The sequence below is a fragment of the Pan paniscus genome, chromosome 18 (genome assembly GCF_029289425.2).
Source record: "Pan paniscus chromosome 18, NHGRI_mPanPan1-v2.0_pri, whole genome shotgun sequence".
Taxonomy (NCBI): Eukaryota; Metazoa; Chordata; class Mammalia; order Primates; family Hominidae; genus Pan; species Pan paniscus.
Window position 1 is genome coordinate 22,319,723 of NC_073267.2, and position 6,011 is coordinate 22,325,733.

A 6,011-nucleotide genomic window follows, 5' to 3' on the forward strand; every position below is an offset into this window, starting at 1 on the left:
CACCCCAGCCTGGGCAACAAGAGCGAAACTCCACCTCAAAAAAAAAACAAAACAAAAAGAAAAACAAAAAAACTGAGAGATACATAACTTTCCTAAGTCGACTTGACTCATAAGTAGCACTGATACAATTGGAACCTGTCCTGATCTCCCCGAGTCCACTGCTCTTTCCATAACTTACCTGTCCAGAACACAAACATTCTCGAGTTCCAATGAAGAGCGTTGCATAGTGAGAGGTGACAGCGTGCTGGCAAGTCCTCACAGCCCTCGCTCGCTCTCGGCGCCTCCTCTGCCTGGGCTCCCACTTTGGCGGCACTTGAGGAGCCCTTCAGCCCACCGCTGCACTGTGAGAGCTCCTTTCTGGGCTGGGCAAGGCCGGAGCCGGCTCCCTCAGCTTGCAGGCAGGTGTGGAGGGAGAGGCGCGAGCGGGAACCCGGGCTGCGCGCGGCGCTTGCGGGCCAGCTGGAGTTCCGGGTGGGCGTGGGCTTGGCGGGCCCCGCACTGGGAGCGGCCGGCCGGCCCTGCCGGCCCCGGGCAATGAGGGGTTTTAGCACCCCGGCCAGCGGCTGCAGAGGGTGTACTGGGTCCCCCAGCAGTGCCAGCCCACCGGCGCTGCCCTCCATTTCTCACCGGGCCTTAGCTGCCTTCCCGCGGGGCAGGGCTCGGGACTTGCAGCCCGCCATGCCTGAGCCTCCCACCCCCTCCGTGGGCTCCTGTGCTGCCCGAGCCTCCCCGACGAGCGCCACCCCCTGCTCCACGGCGCCCAGTCCCACCGACTACCCAAGGGCTGAGGCGTGCGGGCCCACGGCACGGGACTGGCAGGCAGCTCCACCTGCAGCCCCGGTGCAAGAGCCACTGGGTGAAGCCAGCTGGGCTCCTGAGTCTGATGGGGACGTGGAGAACCTTTATGTCTAGCTCAGGGATTGTAAATACACCAATCAGCACCCTGAGTCTAACTCAGGGTTTGTGAATGCACCAATCAACACTCTGTATCTAGCTGCTCCGGTGGGACCTTGGAGAACCTTTCTGTCTAGCTCGGGGATTGTAAATACACCAATCAGCACTCTGTATCTAGCTCAAGGTTTGTAAACACACCAATCAGCACCCTGTGTCTAGCTCAGGGTCTGTGAATGCACCAATCCACAGTCTATCTAGCTATTCTGGTGGGGACTTGGAGAACCTTTGTGTCTAGCTCAGGGATTGTAAACGCACCAATCAGCGCCCTGGCAAAACAGACCACTCGGCTCTACCAATCAGCAGGATGTGGGTGGGGCCAGATAAGAGCATAAAAGCAGGCTGCCCGGGCCAGCAGCAGCAGCAAGCCGCTCCATCTGCTTCCACAGCGTGGAAGCTTTGTTCTTTCACTGTTTGCAGTAAATCTTGCTGTTGCTCACTCTTTGGGTCCATGCTGCCTTAGTAGCTGTAACACTCATGGGGAAGGTCTGCAGCTTCACTCCTGAGCCAGCGAGAGCAGGAACCCACCAGAAGGAAGAAACTCCGAACATAAGAAAGAACAAACTCCAGACGCGCTATCTTAAGAGCTGTAACACTCACCGGGAGGGTCCGCAACTTCATTCTTGAAGTCAGTGAGACCGAGAACCTACCAATTCCAGACACAATAATACCAAGTACTTCTATTTTCCCCCTTTTCCCACTGCTTTTCCTCAAAGTTGGGCTTTCCATTCTTTCAAAATAACCCTGAGCTTTTCCATCTCTTAAATTTATGCTCTTTATCACAAAGTATACATACGGTTTCAAATAGCATTTGGAATAAGTGAGACAGTGGGAGAGCTGGAGACTCTGGTTCAGACGGAAATGGGAAGATTATCAGGTCTCCTGTATGGGGTGTGAAACCTCATGTCCCACCAAAAACAGCAAGTGTAAGCCAATGAAGTGAAAAATTAGAATGGGGCCGGGGCGGTGGCCCATGCCTGTAATCCCAGTACTTTGGGAGGCCAAGGCGAGTGGATCGCCTGAGGTCAGGAGTTCAATACCGGGCTGGCCAACATGGTGAAACCCCGTCTCTACTAAAAATACAAAAAATTAGCCGGGCGTGGTGGCAGGCACCGGTAATCCCAGCTTCTTGGGTTGCTGAGGCAGGAGAATTGCATGAACACAGGAGGTGGAGATTGCAGTAAGCTGAGATCACACCATTGCACTCCAGCCTGGGTGACACAGCGAGACTCTGTCTCAAAAAAAAAAAAAAAATTAGAATGGGCCTGATGTGGAGCTAATGGACCCTATGGCCTGTGTGTGAGTAGGAGGTATGCTACCATCTGAAATTTAGTGTGTTTTAAGTCTACTAGTGTTTAAAACTATCAGTACTAATGGCTTTCACTTATTGAGCATATACTATGCCCTGGGACTGCTGCTAAGCACTTAGTAGACATCATGTCTTTGAATCTTCTCAACAACCTAGAATATAAATATCAGTATTTTCACAAGTTTTATGATTGAGGAAACTGATACATTAAACTAACCTGCCCATAGTCACACAGCTAGGTCAGCAGGAAAGTTTGAACTTGGTTATGAAATCTGTTCCATGGCTTCAACCGAAAACCTACATGTAATCTGAGGAAAGATGAAAAATAAAGTATCTGCCAAAGAGAGTGAAAGTGACTTCCCCCAGGCCACCTCACCTGTACCAGAATTGTTTGTTGTCTGACAACTTTGTGTTGGATAATTCTTAAGAAAGGATATAGGCTTCAAGTTTCTCAATCTTCTTTTTCTTTCTTTCTTTCTTTCTTTTTTTTTTTGAGATGGAATCTTGCTCTGTTGCCCAGCCTGGAGTGCAGTGGTATGATCTCAGCTCACTGTAACCTCCACCTCCTGGGTTCAAGTGATTCTCTTGCCTCAGCCTCCCCAGTAACTGGGATTACAGGCGTGTGCTGACACACCAGGCTTATTTTTGTATTTTTAGTAGAGATGGGGTTTTGCCATGTTGGCCAGCCTGGTCTCGAACCCCTGACCTCAAGTGATCTGCCCACCTCCGCCTCCCAAAGTGCTGGGATTCAGGCGTGAGCCACCACGCCTGGCCTTGTTTCTCATTTGGGCTGCCAGACAAAACACAAGGTGCCCAGTTAAATTAGAATTTCAGTCAAACAATTTTTCAGGTAAAAGAATGTTTTAGGGCCGGGAGCAGTGGCTCATGCCTGTGATCCCAACACTTTGGAAGGCCGAGGCAGGTGGATCACAAGGTCAGGAGTTTGAGACCAGCCTGACCAACATGGTGAAACCCTGTCTCTACTAAAAATACAAAAATTAGTCGGGCGTGGCGGCACATGCCTGTAATCCCAGCTACTCCGGAGGCTTTGGCAGGAGAATCGTTTGAACCCAGGAGGTGGAGGTTGCAGTGAGCCGAGATAGCGCCACTGCACTCCAGCCTGGGAGACAGAGCAAGACTCCATCTCAAAAAAAAAAAAAGTTTTAGTATAAGCATGTCCCATTCAATACGCGGGCTGTACTTGTACTAAAAAGTTACCCGTTATTTACCTGAAATTCAGATTTAATTGAGTGTTGTGTGTTTTTATTTGCCAAATCTGCCAACATGGGGAGGAGAGGTCAGCAAGGTTCCAAGTTGCCCCCACCTCTTGTTATCAACAGTTTAGGGTCTTAATCTGTTGCTAAAAAAATTTCACACATTTCTTATTCAGAGGCTGGTGTTTCTGGCAGCTCATTCCTGAGGCCTAAAATAGTTGTTTAAGCAGAGCAACAGTTTCAATCCTTGGAGGCTACTATAGCAAAGTACCAAAGTCTGGGTGGCTTATAAACAAGAGACATTTATTTCTCACTGCTCTGAAGGCTGGAAGTTCACGATCAGGGTGCCAGGGTAGTCTGGTTCCAGTGAAGGCCACCTTCCATGTTGCAGGCTGCCAACTTCTCATTGTATCCTCACATGGTGGAAAGAGGGTAAGAGAGCTCTCTGGGAGCTATTTTATTTTATTTTATTTATTTTATTTTATTTTATTATTTTATTTTATTTTATTTTAATGAGCCAGGGTCTCACTTTGTTGCCCAGGCTAGAGTGCAGTGGTGCAATCTCAGCTCACTGCAGCCTCCACTGCCTGGGCTCAAGAGATCCTCCTGCCTCAGCCTCCCATGTAGCGGGGACTACAGGCATGTGCCACTATGCCCGGCTAACTTTTGTATTTTTAGTAGAGAAGAGGTTTCGCCATGTTGCCCAGGCTGGTCTCGAACTCCTGGACTCAAGCAATCCACCCACCTTGGCCTCCCAAAGTGCTGGGATTATAGGTGTGAGCCACTGGGATCTCTTTTATAAGGACACTAATCCCATTTAGGAGGGCTTCACCTTCATGATCTAATCACCTCCCAAAAACCACATGCCTAATCCCATCACATTGGGGGTTAGGATTTTAGAGGAACAAACATTCAGTCCATTGCAGCAAGTAATTGGGAAAGCATAGGAGAGGCTGCGCGTGGATTTTTTTAACCCAACCACTGCATGTTCCTTGAGGGCCAAGTCCTGATGCTATGGAGAGATGCTAGGATCCCAGCCCTGGAGGAACACATGATGTGATGGAGGAAGCATCTATCACACAAAGACAAGCAAAACTCTGCTGGCCCAGCCAAAAATGCCAGAGGTGGAAGGAATTCGAAGATTCACAGAGACGCCCCTAGATGGCACTCTTAAACAAAAATCCCAGTGGAAACCCCAACTCAGCTTTCCAAAGCAACTTCCATTCCGGGAATGATGATTGCAGGGCTTTAATCTAAGGAAACACACATACACACACACACACACACACACACACACAATCTTTTCCTGGGTGGGGAACCCAGCATTTTGCAGCTGAACAAAGTGCATGACGCCAGACAAGATTGGCTAAAACTTAAGAATTTAGGGATTCTTGTCTGTCCTATCCCCACCATTAGCTCTTCTTTCTGCTATTGTAGAATTACAGCAGGATTCTGTGGTTTATCATCATCATTGTCGTGATCATCATCATAAATCATCATCCCAAGCAAATATTTTTGAGCCCCTACTCTGTGCCTCAATAAGTGCTAAGTTCTTGACAGCCACAGCCACACTATTGCACCAGTCCTCACTACAACCCTGTGACTGCTTCTTTTTTTTTTTTTTTTTTTTGAGACAGGGTCTCACTCTGTTGCCCAGGCTGGAGTGCAGTGTCATCACTGCAACTTCTACTTCCCAGGTTCAAGTGATTCTTCTGCCTCAGCCTCCCGAGTAGCTGGGATTACAGGTGCGCACCACCATGCCTGGCTAGTTTTTATATTTTTAGTAGAGATGGGGTTTCACCATGTTGGCCAGGCTGGTCTGGAACTCCTGGCCTCAAGTGATCCACCCACCTCAGCCTCCCAAAGTGCTGGGATTATAGGTGTGAGCCACCGCACCCTGCCAGCTTTTCCTTATCTAAAGACTTATTTTCCAGGTTGCTATGGCCACAGGCAAAGAGGAGAGGTCGGTCAACACAGGTCCCTGTCTGGAAAGCGGCTGAGAACTGTGCAACAGCAGACCAATGGTTGGGCTTATCCCTCTCTCTAATTTATGGTTGAAGCCATGGTTCAGAGAGGTTACTTAGTCACACAGTAAGTTGCCATCATGCTCTATAGCAGTGGTTCTCACCTCGGGACGATGGGGCCTTCCAGGGGACATTTGGCAATATTTTGAGACACAACTGGAGGTGGGGGGGGTGGTTCTTGTAACTGGCATCTAATGGGTAGAGGCTAGGATGTTGCTAAACATTCTACAATCCACAGCTCAGAAACAGAATTATCCCGCCCCAAATGTCAATAGCATACTATTCAGAAACCTTACTTTATAGGGCTGATTTGGGGCCAGGGGAAACAGGGGCTCCTGCTCCGACTTGGATCCTTGCAAACCGAGGAATTTGGGTTGATTTATCTTATCTCTCTCAGCCTGGACTTTTTCATGTGTAAAATGGAGATCCAATCCATCTGAAAGGATCTCACTGGCTTATGACATTTGCATTTGAGCAGTCATGGTTAAAAACTTCCAGCCAGGGTGATACTTC